Consider the following 18,030-nt stretch of genomic DNA (forward strand, 5'->3'; position numbering starts at 1 on the left):
GGGAGGAGGCTGAGGGTAAGGGAAGAAGCTGTTTTAAGAATGAACAGAAAAGACTCTGGGAGGGAGTTAGCAGCTGTCCTCTAATGAGTGTTTTTATAAAGGCATAAATAATTTAGGTTGCAATCTGGCGGAGGGGAGATGGTTAAATTGTAAGTGTGATTCCACATCCCTGCTGCTTTACGCTACTGTTACACCCCGCCCCCCTCCGCAAAGCCCCTAAGTGGAAGCAGGAGAGCTCTCCTATTACCACTTTTCCTCTGCACCTTAACAGAAGCCAGTCTGAAAAGAGGTAGAGGGGGGATAAACAGCATCCTTCCAGAGACTAGAGTCCTGCCCTCAGCTGGAAGGTCACAGTGCAGTGTTAAGGGGCGGAGAGAAGAGAGTAAGAAATCTCTTTATTAACCCTGCTCCCAGGAGCAGTGATGGGGGTCTGGATTTGTCTCCCCGTGCTGGGTCCCCACGCAATACTTTGCTGGAGATGATCAGGAGCTGAAGATCTAGCCATCCTCTCTCTCCTCCCAGCATCAGGGACACCTCCTCCTTCTCTCTCCCCTCCCCTTCCCTGGCAGCTGGCACAGCAGCCCCACTTGGCGCCTGCCTTTGTGGGGAGCCCTCAGCTCAGAGCCCGACTGCTCTTGGCAGCCCCCTTTCTCTCTCCTGTCGGGGGGCGGGGGGCCTTTTCCTTTCCACTGGGCAGGCAATGGATGTGTGGGCTTCAGCTGGCTTGGACCCCTGGGTACTGACAAGGTGGGACCCTCGAGACAGCTGGAGGACTCGCTTTGATGCTCACTAACCAAACAGCCTGAGCCCCGGAGCCGATGCGATACAGGTGAGTGAGCAGTTCTTGCAGAGGCGTGGATCCTGCGGGCAGAGTCCTGCAGGGAATCTACTCTTAATTTCCTTGTTGCAATGTTACCTGCATAGGCAAAGGTAGAAACCTGATGACCTCCTTCCCCCTCTTCCTATGAATAGCTTTTCTTTGGGGGTGGGCAGTGTATTTCTCTTGGCAGTTCCTCTGGGTGGGGGCAGACCTCCAGCTTATACTTGTTTCTAGCTGAAAAATCCATTTTCTTCCAGCTGCCCTTAGCCCCCTTCTAGTACTTGAGGTCTTTGCCACCTGCCTTGGACATGTGACAATTCCCCACTGATTCTAGTTCCCAACCGAAGGCAAATTCTACTTTTTAATGTCCTCCTCACCCCGTCACTTAAGTGCGCATTAATTTCTTTCTGCTTTGAGATCCAGGCAGGCTGGGCAAGAGGCAGAGCTTGGGAGATCGCGGGCTTCCCCTTCCCCCATCGCCTAGGGCTTTGGGGAGGGGGCGTCCCCGAAACAAAAGTTCGTGACACCCGCGTGGCCCGGCCTTGTTTGCTGTGCTCAACGCAGCGTGAATGCGTTGGGAAAAGGGAGATGGCAGATGGGGTTTAGGCTGCTGAGGATAATTACACCGTCTTAGGAAACCGCTTGTTCCGTTTAATATTTAATATTCTCCCCTTGCGCCAAATGAAAAGCAGAGACAGCGCTTGACACCCCTCCAGACTAACCCCTCCCTTAAAAAAACAACAACAAAAAAAACCAACAACAACGACAACAAAACCCCAACATTCTGTATAGAGTTGACTCTCCGGGAGGCTTTTGTTTCTCAAGAAGTGAGAAAGACCGAATCCCTCTTCTCTTTCTCCCGCCTCTGACGCGCTGACAGCTTCCGAGAACACACGGCTGGTGGAGGTTGGAGGGGGAAGCGCCCCGCGGGCTCCAGCTTTGGGGCTCCGGGGAGGCTGAGTTGGGAGAAGGACCCAGAATAGAGTGTAAACAGAAGGACAGAATACTTTCCCTCTGGCAATAGCCTCAGTTGTGGCTGAAACGACAGGAAAGGGCGCTCACACCCCGCCTCCCACACCCCCAGCGCGCCCTGGTCCCTCCTCCCCATCCTGCCTTAGCTCCTAGCGAAGTTGCCTTGGGGTAGGGGCGGGGTCTCTACTAGGTATCTGGGCTCCACCCCGACTTTCCTGTTGAGAGCCGACAACTTCAGGGCAGATTTGCCATTTCCCATGCGGGCTCTTTCAGGGGGAGATGGGGAGGGAAGAAGGGGGAGGGTCTCCAGGGTCCGTGGCTGACGCTGGCTACCCGACCCCCACCCCGACTTGGCCTCTAGTCCCCCTAATACCAAGTCCAGGCTGCCAGATGTCTTAGCTGACGTCCCACTGATACTCTGTTTTCCTCCAAGACACAGGGGTTTGCGGAGACACCTAAAGATGCCACTCGTGGCAAATGCTATCCTCCCTCTAGATAAGACTAGTTCAATTCAATGCTGCTCCTCCCGCAAAAAGATCAAGACGAGGGGTCTGGAGGCAAAGGGTGGATTTGACATTGAACAAATTACTGGGTCAGTGACCTGCAAAGTAATGCCAGCTGCAGCTCTTGGACATCACACGCTCCGGCAGAGGGTTTGACTTTATTTATTTTATTATTCTTTTCTGGTCCTGTTAGCTGACAGGACTGGAGGGCCCTTAGTGGTGGAGTGCAAGTGAGGGAAGATTCTATTCCAGGATCTTTCAACCCTGCTGTCTTCACAGTGACAGACAGGCGAGGGCTCTTGGCAAGGCTTCTACCCCCTGGGGCAAGGCCGAGCCTGTTTGAAGGCGGCCTGTGTGGGAGGGGCCCCTGGCAGAACCCCCAGACCTTCCTCTCAAAGCCAAGAACTTGGACCAGCAGCACCCTCTGGAAATGTAGTGTCTCTGGCGCCACCCAGCCCTGCTGAGTTAGAATCTGCATTTGAACAAGATTCTGGGGCATCCAAGTGTCAGAGTCTAAGAATCCCTGAGGGCATCCCTCATCCCCTCTGTGCCTCAGTGCTCCCAGCTGAGCCCAGGCCAATCTGGTCCCCAAGAGGTAGTGTCCCCTGGAGGCCAGGCCAGGTGATGCTCAGAGCTGAGCACATAGTAAGTGCTCACTAAATCTCGGCTATTTTTTTTGTTGTATTTTGTCCTTTCAATAATTGATTAAAGAATTTTTAAAATTTTATTTTAATTTGATTTTTAAAAAATTACTCTACTGAAGTATAGTTGATTTACAGTGTTGTGTTAGTTTTTCCTGTACAGCAAAGCAATTCAGTTATATATGTGTGTGTGTGTATATATGCATATATATATATATATATATTTTTTTTTTTTTAAGTGCTGCACCTGCAGCATATGGAAGTTCCCAGGCTAGGGGTCAAATTGGAGCTGCAACTGCTGGCTTATGCCACAGGCACAGCAGCTTGGGATCCAAGCCTCATCTTCAACCTACCCTCAACGCTGGGTTCTTAACCTACTGAGGGAGGCCAGGGATACAACCTGCATTCTCATGGATACTAGTCGGATTTGTAACCCACTGAGCCACGACGGGAACTCCCTATATATATTCTTTTTTGAATTCTTTTCCATTATGGTTTGTTACAGGACATTGAATTACTATTATTATTTTTTGTCTTTTTGCTATTTCTTTGGGCCGCTCCCGCGGCATATGGAGGTTCCCAGGCTAGTGGTCGAATCGGAGCTGTAGCCCCTGGCTTATGCCACAGCCACAGCAATGGGGGATCCGAGCCGTGTCTGTGAGCTACACCACAGCTCATGGCAACGCCGGATCCTTAACCCACTGAGCAAGGGCAGGGACCAAACCCGCAACCTCATGGTTCCTAGTCGGATTCGTTAACCACTGCGCCACGACGGGAACTCCGAGGACATTGAATTATTTTTTAACCATTTAAAAAAAAAATGAAGTATAGTTAAATTACAATGTTGTGTTAGTTTCAGGTGTACAGAAAAGTGATTCACTCATACATATGTGTGTGTGTGTGTGTATATATATATATATATATATATATACTCCTATCTTTTTTTTTTTTTTTTTTTTTTGGCTACACCTGTGGCATATGGAAGCTCCTGGGCCAGAGATCAAAAATCTGAGCTGTGGCTGCAAACTACGCCATAGCTGTGGCAATGCCAGATCCTTAATCTGCTGTGCCATGCGGGTACCCTTGTATCTTTTTCAGAGTCTTTTCCATTAGAGGTTATTACAAGATATTGAATATAGTTCCCTGTGTTATACTTGGCTACTTTTAAATTTCTCTCCAGAGCGAGGGTGTGTATCTCTTTCTAATTGTAAAATACACATGACATAAAGTTTACTGTTTTCACCATTTTAAAGAGAGCAATTCAACAGCACTTAATATGTTCATAATGGAGTTCCCGTCGTGGCTCAGTGGTTAACGAATCCGACTAGGAACCATGAGGTTGCGGGTTCGATCCCTGCCCTTGCTCAGCGGGTTAACGATCCGGCGTTGCCGTGAGCTGTGGTGTAGGTTGCAGACGCGGCTCGGATCCTGCGTTGCTGTGGCTCTGGCGTAGGCCAGTGGCTACAGCTCCGATTGGACCCCTAGCCTGGGAACCTCCATATGCCGTGGGAGCGGCCCAAGAAGTGGCAAAAAGACAAAAAGACCAAAAAAAAAAAAATATATATATATATGTTCATAATGTCGTGTCACCATCATCTCTATCTAGTGTCAGAACTTTCTCTTCACCCTAATGGGAAACTCTCTACTAATATAGCAGGTACTCCCTTCCCCTCTTCCTCGGAGCCTGGAAACCCACCAGTCTGCTTTTTGTCTTTATGGATTTCTCTCTTCTCCATATTTCATAGAAATGCAGTCATGTAATAGATGGCCTTTGGGTCTGGTTTCTTTTTGCTTCTGATTTCTTCTGTGGTTCATGCTTCCCTCTTCCCTTTCTTCCACACATCCCACCTACCCCTCCCCCAAAGCATGATGAGTACTGGAAACATAGTCTGGGCCCTACTGGTTCAAATGTGAATTCTTACTGACCGAGAGCAAAGTGTAGGGAAGCTCAGTTTTCAAATATTTTTTCAGGACTAGATGCCAGCCTACTCTTATTGTTTTCTAAAAGTGTTTCCCATTTTGGGAGTTCCCATTGTGGCTCAGTGGGTTAAGAACTGGACTAGTATCCATGAGGATGCAGGTTTGATCCCTGGCCTTACTCAGTGGGTTAAGGATCCAGCATTGCCATGAGCTGTGGTGTAGGTTGCAAATGTGGCTTGGATCTGTGTTGCCACAGCTGTGGTGTAGGCTGGCAGCTGCAGCTCCAGTTCAACCCCTAGCCTGGGAACTTCTATATGCCGTAGGTGCAGTCCTTAAAAAAAAAAAAAAAAAAAAAAAAAAGATTAAAAGTATTTCCCATTTTGATATCCAGCTATTTCCCTCCAGCGAAAACCACCACTGCAATTTCTTTCAGCTGCAAGAGGAGGCAGTTTCTAGGCAATTTCTTGAGAGTTTTAAGATCCCAAGATGAGTAATAATTGAGTCACGATGGCACACGGTCGGTGCTCAGTACATATTTGTTGAACAAATGAAGCACATCAGCACTAATACTTACCTGTAATGAATGAATATCTTCACGTATTAATATGTCAATACCACTGACAGCCACTGGCTGGCCGAAGAGGCAGAATGAATGAGGGAGATAGTGAAACCCTAATGCTAAATACCAAGAAGTCAAAAATATGTATTGAGGAGTTCTTGTCATGGCACAGTGGTTAATGAATCCGACGAGGAACCATGAGGTTGCGGGTTCGATCCCTGCCCTTGCTCAGTGGGTTAAGGATCCAGCGTTGCCGTGAGCTGTGGTGTAGGTCGCAGACGTGGCTTGGATCCCATGTTGCTGTGGCTCTGGTGTAGGCTGGCGGCTACAGCCGATTCGACCCCTAGCCTGAGAACCTCCATATGCTGAGGGAATGGCCCTAGAAAAGGCAAAAAGTGTGTGTGTGTGTGTGTGTGTATGTATGTATTGAAGGATAAAAATCCTAAAGATTCAGCCTTTAGGCAAAACTACCTGCCCAGATGTTCCCATTGTGGTTCAGTGGGTTAAGGACACAACATGGTCTCCATGAAGATGCTGGTTGGATTCCTAGCCTCGCTCAGTGGGTTACTGAGCCGGCATTGCTGCAACCTTCAGAGCAGGTCACAGATGCAGCTCGGATCTGGTGTTGCCGTGGCTGTAGCATAGACCCCAGCTGCAGGTCCTATTGGACCCCTGGCCCAGGAACTTCCATATGCTGCAGGTGCAGCTGTAAGAAGTTAAACAAAAACCAAAACAAAAACCCCCAAAACCCCTATCCACCCACTCCTGAGAACACAGGACAGAGCAAAAGCCTAACAGTTTGGTTTAAGGGAACAACATTAGAGGAACATTCTCCCCTGGGAGAAGTCTTTTTTTTCCTTCCAGCCCCACAGCATATGGAGTTCTCAGGCCAGGGATCAGAACTGAACTACAACGCAGCTGCAGCAACACCAGATACTAACTCACTGTGCTGGGTGGGGATTGAACCTATGTCCCAGCTGATCATCTTTCACCACAGTGCGAACTCCATCCTCTGGTAGAAGTGTTATTTTTTTTTCTTGTCTTTTTTTCTTTTAACCTTCCATGACCAATGGAGTCAAGCACGTTTAAGAGAGAGAGAGAGAGAAAATAGAGAATGATAAATAGTCTTGAGCATTCCGAACATTTGTCCAGTTGGGATATTGCCCTGAACAAGAGGAATAATTGATCTACCTTTCAAGAAGCATTCATTGTGCCCTTGTTGCTGACCAAACACTGTACTAGGCTTTGAGGATTCAGCAGAGGATGGAATCATAGTGATAGCCACTGTCCTAACAATATCAAACTTGTATTTAGGGAATTGTGTGAGACACTGCTCCAAGCATGATACCTAGAGTGAAATTACTTCATCCTCACAAAAACTTGAGAAGTTTGTGCTCTTATCATTCTCATCTTACAGACTGGGAAACTATAGCCCAGAGAGGTGAAGTGACTTGCCCAAGGTCACACAGCAGGAGGTGGCAGATCTAGGAGCCAAGCAGGCTGATTACAAAGCTGGGGGCATTTCTCCACTGAACCCCATCAGTCCTTGGTTGAGGAATCTTCCAAAAGTAGTAACTCCCTGCATCTCTGGCCTCCCCCTTGTTCCAGCAGTCAGACCTAGCCCCATTTAGGGAGTGGCAGGTGTTGGAGGTAGGGAGCCATAGCTATGTGTAGGCAGTTGAAGGGTGTGGACACTGGCAGAATTCCCCTGGAGTTGTCATAGCAGAAGCATCTTTTGAGCTGGACTTTGAAGTGGGGAGATGGAAGGACATTCAGGATGGAGGCAAAGAGGTGTAGACATGGGGGTACATTCAGAATTGGCTGTGGGGAGTCCTTTTGGGATTTGCCAGTGGATGCTCTGATAGTCTATGGTGAATTGGAGGGAGGAGAGACTTCGGGAGGAAAAAACGTGGAGGAAAGGATTATGGTCCAGCTGCGTGGAGCAAATGAGAGTCTGAACCATGGCAAGTGGCAAAGGAAATAATGAGGTAGAATCAGCAGCCCTGATGATGAGCAGAATGTGGGGTGAAGGAGGGAGAGAGGGAGCTCCACAATGGTCGGGATGATCAATTTCACTGCTTTTTTGGATTTCTTACAAATCGGACCTCCAGGGGGCACCCGAGAACACCTGAGTCAGGTCACATCCCTCCTCTGCTTAGCATCTTCCATGGCTTCCACTTTCCTCAGATCAAAAGCTAAAGTCCTTTCTGCGGTTCACAAGGCTCTGTACCCATCTGTCACCTTCCTCTATCCCTTCCTCCCATGCATCCCCTCACTCACTCCACTTCACCCACACAGGCCTCCTGGCTGTTCCTTGAACACACCAGGCACATGCCAACCACAGGGCCTTTGCATGGGCTATTCCCTCTGCTTGGTGTGCTCTTCCCCAGACCTTCTCATGGCTCCCTCCTCACTTCCTTCAGATATTTAATGCTTTTTTTCCACTAGGGTCTTTCCTGCCTCCTTCTCTAAATTACATTCCCCTCTGCCTTCCTTTTCCTGCTCTCCAGTGTTCTCTTCTTCATCCACATATTTTACGTTTTTATCCTGGTTACTGTATCTTGACTAAAACTTCAGCTCAATGAGGGCAAGGACCATTTTCTGTTTTGTTCATTGCTGAGTCCCCAGTGCCAGGCACACAGTTAGATGCACTATTAATATGGCATTATGAATGAATGAGTGAGCGATGGGGAGGCTCATGGAGCCATGAAACTCAAGTTGGGAGAAATAATTCAGCCAGAGATTCGGTGGCTCATTTGGACTCTGCCCAACAACCCGCATCCTGGAGTTCTCCCCTACTTTCTCCTTCCCAACTCCCAATCAATGTCCTGGGGCTGCCATGAAAACCTTCCAGTGCTCACAGGTGATCTGTTCATCTTGGTGGGAGGGAGTGTGTGTCTCACTGCACTGTGATCAGCAATTGAGCAAGTGGGTTAAAGAAACGAGACCAGCTGTGACATGGTTGCTTCTCACCAGGGAATGGACCCCTCAGCACAGCTGCTCAGGGCTATGCCGGCGTGCTGGTCTCAACCCAGCCTTCAGCCATTGCCATCTGGCCTGGCATTTTATTTAGCTCTCTTCTCCTGTATGTGGAGCAATTCTGGAGTTTTGCCCCCAGCGATAAGAGTGCTTGTTGGCCCTGGCTTCGGTTTTCATTTCACCTTGCTCTTAGCTTTTCTTTGCAAAGGTGGGTTAGGAGGTGAGTTTACACTGCCTGAGATGGAGTGGCTTCGGGTTGTGTTCTGAATCAGCATGAAAGCTCTGGTCTGTGTCTATATATACTTATCCGTATCCTCAATAAGTGGGTGTCTGGGAGTTCCTCTGTGGTGCATTGGGTTAAGAATCCAGCATTGTCTCTGCAGTGGCTTGGATTGCTGCTGTGGTGCTGGTTCTGTCCCTAGTCTGGGAACTTTCACATGCTGCAAGTATGGCCAAAAAAAAAAAAAAACCAACAAAAACCAAAAAACAAACAAAAACAAACAGTAAGTGGTTGTCTGGCACTGTGAGGCAATAAAGCTGAAATGATGGGGCCACTGTGAATATTTAAGTACCTTTAAGAAGTGGGTGGATCACCTGTTAAGTTTGTAAGACATTTTTTTTTTTTGTAAAATAGACATTACATCTCACTTACCATTGTAATAAATTTTCAGTGGTCTTATATACAGTGATAATGTTTTGTCTCACCACATCCATCTCCAGAATGCTTTTATCTTCCCAAACTGAAACTCTGTCCCCATTAAACACTAACTCCCACTTCCCCTCCTCCTAGCCCCTGGTACCCACCATTTTACTTTCTGCCTCTCTCATTTGGCCTCATGTAGGTGGAACTGTTACAGTACTTATCCTTTTGTGACTGGTTTCTTTCACTGAGTGGAATGTCCTCAAGGTGCATCCATATTGTAGCTTGCGTCTGGATTTTCTTCCTTTTTAAGACTGAATATTTATCCCATTGGGTGTATATGTCGCATTTCGTTTATCCATTCATCCACTGATGGACATTTAGGTTGTTTCCCTGTTACCAATCAACACTGCCACTGACAATGCACGAGGATTCCCTCTCCTCCATGTTCTTGACAGCATGTGTCACATCTTGTCTTTTGCTTTTATTTTATTTTATGATTTTTTCCATTATAGTTGATATACAGTGTTCTGTCAATTTCTACTGCACAGCAAAGTGACATAGTCATACATACATATATATATATTCTTTTTCTTACATTATTCTCCATCATGTTCCATCACAAGTGACTGGATATAGTTCCCTGTGCTATGCAGCAGGATCTGAGTGCTTCTCCACTCCAAATGCAATAGTTTGCATCTATTAACCCCAGACTCCCAGCTCATCCCACTCTGTCCCCCTCCTCCTTGGCAAGTACAAGTCTCTTCTCCAAGTCCATGAGTTTCTTTTCTGTGGGAAGGTTCATTTGTGCCATATATTATATTCCAGATATAAGTGATATCATATGGTATTTAGCTTTCTCCTGACTTACTTTGCTTAGGATGAGAGTCTCTAGTTCCATCCATGTTGCTACAAATGACATTATTTTGTTCTTTTTTATGGCTGAGTAGTATTCCATTGTGTATATATACCACATATTCTTTTTTTTTTTTTTTTTTTTATCTTTTTGTCTTTTGTTGTTGTTGTTGCTATTTCTTGGGCCGCTCCCACGGCATATGGAGATTCCCAGACTAGGGGTTGAATCGGAGCTGTAGCCACCGGCCTACGCCAGAGCCACAGCAACGTGGGATCCGAGCCGCGTCTGCAACCTACACCACAGCTCACAGCAACGCCGGATCGTTAACCCGCTGAGCAAGGGCAGGGATCGAACCCGCAACCTCATGGTTCCTAGTCGGATTCGTTAACCACTGCGCCACGACGGGAACTCCTATACCACATATTCTTAATGCATTCATCTGTTGATGGACATTTAGGTTGTTTCCATGTTTTGGCTATTGTAAATAGTGCTGCTATGAACATACGGGTGCATGATCTTTTTCAATGAAAAATTTGTCCAATATATGCCCAAGAGTGGGATTGCTGGGTCATACGGTAGTTCTATATTTAGTTTTCTTAGGTATCTCCATACTGTTTTCCATAGTGGTTGTACCAATTTACATTCCCACCAATAGCATAAGAGGGTTCCCTTTTCTCCACACCCTCCCCAACATTTGTTATTTGTTGACTTGTTAATGATGGCCATTCTGTCTAGTGTGAGGTGGTGCCTCATAGTAGTTTTGATTTGTATTTCTCTAGTAATTAGTGATGCTGAGCATTTTTTCATGTGCTTGTTGGCATATCTTGTCTTTTGGATGGTGGTCATTCTCAAAGGTGTGAAGTGATAGCTCATTGTGGTTTTGATTTCCTACTCCCTGATGATTAGTGATGTTGAGCATGTTTTCATGTGAATGTTGGCCATTTGGATATCTTTTTTGGAAAAATGGTTTTTTTTTTTAGTTCCTCTCCTGATTTGATTTTGGTGGCACCTGTGGCATGAAGTTCCTGGGCCAGGAATCAAACCTGTACCATGGCTGTTGTGGTTCATCGCAACAATGACAAGGCTGGATCCTTAACCCACTGAGCCACCAGGGAACTCGTCTTCTGCCAATTTTTAATTTTTTTTTTTTTTTTTTTTTTTTGCTACTGAGTTGTATGAGTTCTTTATAGATTTTGGAGACCAACCCCTTATACAATATATAATTTTCAAATATTCTCTCCTGTTCTGTAGAAGCTTTTTAGTTTGATGTAGTCCCGCTTGTCAGATTTTGTTTTTGTTGCTCCCTGTTACAAGTTTTTACTGCCCCATACCTGGCACATGGACCCTGGAGATTGTTCAGGGTCCAGAAATCACTTTTACTATTAGCCAAATAAAATACCTGGAAAGTGATGGATGCATTTGAAGGTAGGTTAAAAATGACATTTGGACTGGTGTCACCCTGGCTTAGAATCCATGGTCTGTTTATTTTCAACACTCTCCAGCCCAGAACTCAAAAGGGGATACCATTTCTTTCCATGGCTCTTAGCAACTGTAGTTTTGTCTGGGACTAGATTAAGAGGGCTTATTGACTGAGACCTTAGCACATAGAGTAAGATAGGAAGCAGTGGAGTTTCCTAAGTGAAGCTAAACAAGTGGAAGAAAGAGAATGAAGGCTGAGAGGAGAGAGAGAACAAGAGGAAAGAGATGAAAGGAAATGGTTTCATGCAGAGATGCTATCTTTAGCTCTCTTTTTAATGAAGGCTTTGGTATTCTCAATGGGACACCACACCTGAGTTGATTCCCTTTGAATGAAAAGCTCTTAAAGCACAAGAAAAACATTTGTAGAATGAAACCAGCATTGCTTCCATCAAATAGAGTATTAGGGAAAGGCTGTGGATTGGTGATGTCCCCCTAAATCAATATTTGGAAGCCCTAACCCCCAGTGGGATGGTATTTGGATATGGGAGGTAATTTGGTTAGATGAGGTTATGTGGGTGGGGCCCTCATGATGGAATTAGTGCCTTTATAAGAAGAGACACCAGGAGTTCCCATCATGGCACAGTGGTGGGCGAATCTGACTAGGAACCATGAGGTTGCAGTTTCGATCCCTGGCCTTGCTCAGCGGGTTGATGATCCAGTGTTGCCATGAGCTGTGGTGTAGGTTGCAGATGTGGCTAGGATCCTGCGTTGCTGTGGCTCTGGTGTAGGCTGGTAGCTACAGCTCTGATTCGACCCCTAGCCTGGGAACCTCCATATGCCGCAGGAGCGGCCCTAGAAAAGGCAAAAAGACAAAAAAAAAAAAAAAAAAAGAGAGAGAGAGAGAGACAACAGAGAACTCTATCTCTCTCTCTTTCTCCTCCATGTGAAGACACAGAGAAGGCAGTCTCCAAATCAGGAAGAGAGCCCTTCCCAGGAACTGACCTGGTCTGGGACTTCCAGCTTTTTGAACTGTAAGAAAATAAATGTTATTTAAGCCACTCAGTCTATGGTATTTTGTTATGGCAGCTTGAGCTAAGACAGGAATGCTGCTGTAACAAATAGGCCCCCAATTGGATGAAAGATTTACCTCAACAGAAGTTTGTTTCTAACTATCTGATAACTCTGGGAGGGAGTTCCTGGTCAGCAGATGGCTCTTCTCCTCCACACAGTGACTCCAGGCCCCAGGCCCCCACCCTTTCATGGCTCCACCACACAGGGGGCCCTGAGTGTCTCCTATGTCCAGCCAGCAGGGGAGAAAGGGAACTTGTTGAGGACACACCTGCTCCTTAAAGCTTTGACCTGGGGTGACTCTCGTCACTTCTGCTTATATTTCATGGGTGAAAATGAGTCACATGGCCATACCAATTCAAGAGGACCTGGGAGTTTAGTCCCTGGCCACTGTCTATTCGCCAGGGTGTTGCCTGGATTTTGGTGGCAGTGTTCATCAAATGTTAAAACCTACACCATCTTTGAATAGCAGTGTTACTTCTAGAATTCATTCTATGGAAATGCATGTAGCAGCTTCATGGGGATTTATGTACAAAATGGTGGCTACACCATTTTGAGGAACAGCAAAAGACTGAAAAAGAGCCAGCTGTCCACACTAGATAAATTCTATTGAGTCATTTGAAAACGCTATAGGGACTGGTGTGGAATGTTGCTTAAAGAGGTATTATCAAGTGCAAAAAAGTCACAGACTTTTTTGTATATATGTTTATATAGATATATGCGGCTGTACGGACAAGTATGTGTATATATAAATCTATATAATCTCAAGAATTCTGTTCTTGTAAAAAAACCCCAAACATTCAGAGTTCCTATTGTGGCTCAGGGGGTTAAGAACCTGACATAGTGTCCATGAGGATGTGTGTTCAATCCCTGGCCTCAATCAATAGGTTAAGGATCCAGTGTTACCACAAGCTGAGGCATAGTTTGCAAATGCAGCTCAAATCCAGTGTTGCTGTGGCTGTGGCGTGTAGGCTGGCAGCTGCAGCTCCAATGCAACCCCTAGCCTGAGAACTTCCATGTTGCACAGGCGTGGCCTTAAAAAGAAAAAATGTATATGTCGTACATGTATGGGATTGTATATTTATTTTTCTGTGCTGCCATATCAAAATGCCACAAAATGAGTGGCTTACCAACAGCACGCATTTATGATCCCACAGTTTCCATGGGTTGGAAGTCTGATAGGCTTGGTTGGGTTTCAGTCAAGGTGTTGGTGGGCTGTGTGACTTTCTGGAAGCCCTGGAGAGGATCCATTTCCTTGTTCCTTCGGGCTGTTGGCAGAAGTCAGTTTGGGGCTGTTGCAGGACTGGGGTCCTGTCTGCTTGCTGGCTGGCAGCTGGAGGTTCTTCTCAGCTTCTAGAGGCTGCCAGCATTTCTTCTCATGCTTCAAATCTCTCCTGCCTCATCTTCCGTAGCATCTCTGACATAGTCTTCTGCTTCCCTCTTCTATTTTTTTTTCTTTTTTGGGCTGCACTCACAGCATACAGAAGCTCCCAGGCCAGGGATTGAATCCAAGCTGCAGCTGAAACCTGTGCCACAGCTTCAGCAATGCCAGATCCTTAACCTGCCATGCCACAGCAGGAACTCCCCTCTTCTGCTTTTAAAGTCTATGGGATGACATTGGGCCCATAGGGATAATCCAGGATACTCTCCCTATTTTATTTTATTTTATTTTATTTATTTATTTATTTATTTATCTTTTTAGCTATTTCTTGGGCCGCTCCCGCAGCATATGGAGGTCCCCAGGCTAGGGGTCGAATCAGAGCTGTAGCCACCGGCCTACGCCAGAGCCACAGCAACGCGGGATCTGAGCCGCGTCTGCAACCTACACCACAGCTCACGGCAACGCCGGATCGTTAACCCACTGAGCAACGGCAGGGACCGAACCCGCAACCTCATGGTTCCTAGTCGGATTCGTTAACCACTGAGCCACGATGGGAACTCCAACTCTCCCTATTTTAAAGAGTGTAACCTAGTTCCGGTTTCCTTTGCCATGTCGTGTGACATAACCAGGTGCTGAGATTGTGGGGGACAACATACTGCCTACCACTAATTGTTTTGGGAGAAGTGGTCCTAGCAAGAGAAAGGGCTCAGTGTCAGACTCTGGTTTGAAATTCAGAGAGAAATGTTGAGAGTCCTAAGAAACATGTGTCTATATCCCTGGCCAGTCTGTGTGAACCTCATCTTACCTGTAACAAAAGGGAGTAGATTTCCCACATCCTCTGGAACTTGTGTCTATGTGTGAAGACCTGGCTTATATTCCTTTTCCTGCCCAACTCAAAGCTTGATTATAGGGCAGAGTTCCTATTGGGGCACAGCGGAAAGGAATCTGACTAGGAAGCATGAGGTTGCAGGTTCAATCCCTGGTCTCGCTGGGTGGGTGAAGGATCCGGCATTGCTGTGAGCTGTGGTGTAGGTCGAAGACATGGCTCAGATCCTGCATTGCTGTGCCTGTGGTAGAGGCTGGCAGCTGTAGCTCCAATTTGACCCCTAGCCTGGGAACCTCTGTATGCCTTGGGTGCGGCCCTAAAAAGCAAAAAACAAACAAACAAACAAACAAAAACAACTCAATTATAGGGAAGAAGGGCATATATAATTCCACTTTATGAATTTGGTATGATTATTTTAGCTTTAAGAATATTTGTAGGAGGTCCCACTGTGGCACAATGGGTTAAGAATCTGACTGCAGGAGTTGCTGTTGTAGTGCAGCGGAAACGAATCTGACTAGGAACCATGACGTTGTGGGTTTGATTCCTGGCCTCGCTCAGTGGGTTAATGGTCTGGCGTTGCTGTGAGCGGTGGTGTAGGTTGCAGAAGCAGCTCAGATCTGGTGTTGCTGTGGCTGTGGCGTAGGCTGGTGGCTACAGCTCCGATTGGACCCCTAGCCTAGGAACCTCCATATGCCACAGATGCGGCCCCAAAAGGACAAAAAGACAAAAAGACCAAAAAAAAAAAAAAAAAAATCTGACTGCAGCAGCTTGGGTCTCTTCAGAGGTGTGTGTTCAACCCCCCAGCCCACATAGTGGGTTAAACATCTGGCGATGCTACAGCTGAAACATAAATTGAAGTTGCCACTCAAATTCAGTCCCTGGCCTGGGAATTTCCATATGTCATGGGTGTGGAGATACACACACACACACACACACACACACACACACACACATTCATAGCGATGTAACCAACATGCAAAAAAAAAAAGCACAAATGGGGAGTTCCCATTACAGCTCAATGGGTTAAAAACCCAACTAGTATCCAGGAAGATGTGGATTCGATCCTTGACCTCGCTCAGTGGGTTAAAGATCTGGCATAGCCATGAGCTGTGGTGTAGTTTGGATTCGCAGCTTGGATCTACGTTCCTGTGTCTATGGCTGTGGCTGGCAGCTGCAGCTCTGATTCAGCCCCTAGCCTGGGAACTTTCATATGCTGCCAGGTGCGGCCCTAAAAAGAAAAAAAAAGCACAAAAGAATTTTTACATACGTCTATACGCTGTATCCCCGTCATTACCCAGGTAAAGAGTTAAGGAATTTCCATCCTCTTAGTGTGTTGCCAGATTAAGCAAATTAAAAAATATAGAGAACACATAGTTAAATTTGAATTTCAGATAAACAATGAATAGCATTTAAGCATATCTCATGTAACTGAGCATCTTCTGTTTTATCTGGCAACCCTACCAATAGGCTCCCTTGTGTTTCATCCTAGTTAATAACCCTTTCACCCCAAAAGTCAACAGTATTCTGACTCTCATCACCATAGATTACTTTTCCCTGTTTTTCAACTTCATATCAGTGGAATCACACAGTGGGTCCTGCTCTGTGTCCATCTGTGAGATCCATCCTCACTGTTGCCAGCAGTACACTTTTTCAGGGCTGTGTAGCACTCTGTTACATGGATGCATCACACCCTCTTTCTCCATTTTCTTGTTGATAGACTTTGGGTTTTTTCCAGTTTTAGGCTACTATAAATAGCACTTTATGAGTTTCAGTGGCTAGATGCACTTCGGAGCAAAACTACTGGCCACTTTTAGTTTTAAAAATTTCCTCCCAGATGGGAGGAAAAGACATCCTCCCACACCCGTGAAAAAAAATTGAAACCTTGTAGGGTTACATTTCAGTCTTGCCTGGTCTTATTTTTATTTCCTGGGTGAAGGACCTTGTGGGCATTTTTGAGTTCTCATCCTCTCTAATGTGTCTAAGGAGCCTGGGGAGTTTTAGAGAATGTTTTTATTCTACTTTTAGATGCCACGTCTTTTTTTTTTTTTTTTTTTTTTTTTTTAATGCCTGCACTTGCAGCATTTGGAAGTTCTGGGACAGGGATTGAATCCGAGCCACAGCTGCAGCAATGCCAGATCAATAACCCACTGTGCCGGGCCAGGGATCGAACACGTACCTCCACAGCAACCTGTGCTTCTGCAGTTGGATTCTTAACCCACTTTGCCACAGTGGGAACTCTGAAGTGCCATGTCTTTTACTAATTTTGGAGAAAGAGAAAGCTGCTCTTGCAGCTATTAGCACTTGTTTCACTTGTGGGTGGCGAAGCCTAGTGCTGGGCATAGTTGTGTAAATGTCCCTGCCCACGTGACCATAGTGCACAGAAGGCCCCCAGACTTCCCTGCTGTCCTCCCTCCCCACTCCTCCCCCATAGCTCCTGGACCAGCCTGTATTAATCAGGACCATCTCCAGGTGCCATCTGGTTGCTATGGCAACTCAGGGTGGTCCAGGCTTGGCAATGGTGGCCAGCCCCCCATCTCAGGTGTGGTTTCAGTTTGGATTCACAGAGGTAGATTTATTGATGCCTGGTACTTTAGAAAAGTCCTCTACTTATTAACAATAAGATTTTTTGTGGCCTTGGGTTTCACGCCCTTCTTTTCTTCTATTTTCTTGTCTCCCATTGTCATCTCTTTGCACCATCTCTTCATGGAATCTGGCTGCTTCTTGGGAAAGCAAACCATACGTGCTTTGCCATTTCCTCTGTGCTGTGTTTGGGCAAACAGAGAGAAGGAACAGTACACCTGGTCACGGGCAGGCAGGTGCCAGGTACGGACACCCGGCTGGAAGCACCCATTGGCTGGGGATGTGTTTGTTTCTCACTGTGTACACACAGACAGCTGGGGCTCTGCTGTTGGAAGTGCTCGTGAAGGCTCTGCAGAGTGCACTCGACCACGTTGCATGAACAGCTCTCCCTACCCTCTCCTGCTAGGCTCCACCCACCTGCCACAACATCAACAGGAGAGCCAGTGTTGACCAAGCACTTTCTATGGCCAAGCGATGTGCCCAGGGCATTGCCTTCCCAAGGTTTAGCCCCCTATCTCCTCACAACGGCTGTCTGTAGTACTTATCATTATCCCCACTTATGCAGGAGAGAACAGAGCCTCACTCAGAGCGATCTTGGAGAGGCAGCAGTGGGTGATGGCTTGAAGCGAGATCCTCACTCTCTGCTCAGAAAGTGAACCTGGGCAGTCTGAATGAAAACCGTGAATCCTAGCCACTAGACCAGGGAGAGTCTAGAAGCCGAATTGCTCTGATTCTTGCCCCCTGCTGAAAGCAAGACTGTTTCAAGGAGGCAAAGACTGTAAAAACAGGTACAAAATTTATTGTTAGAGTCACAGTAAGACATGCAGGAAAGCACACAGAGCAGTGGTTTCTTTATTTAAGTCAGA

The 18,030-nt window shown here is 46.5% G+C and overlaps 1 protein-coding gene across 1 annotated transcript in view; it reads left to right on the forward strand.

Annotated features, from left to right (window-relative positions):
* CACNA1A (calcium voltage-gated channel subunit alpha1 A) overlaps positions 238 to 18,030 on the forward strand; it is a 379,285-nt gene continuing 361,492 nt past the window's right edge. The window contains 1 exon segment of the mRNA XM_021083710.1: positions 238 to 829. The gene's annotated coding sequence lies outside the window, so the exon portion shown is untranslated.

This window comes from Sus scrofa, chromosome 2 (assembly GCF_000003025.6).
Source record: "Sus scrofa isolate TJ Tabasco breed Duroc chromosome 2, Sscrofa11.1, whole genome shotgun sequence".
In the NCBI taxonomy this organism is placed as follows: Eukaryota; Metazoa; Chordata; class Mammalia; order Artiodactyla; family Suidae; genus Sus; species Sus scrofa.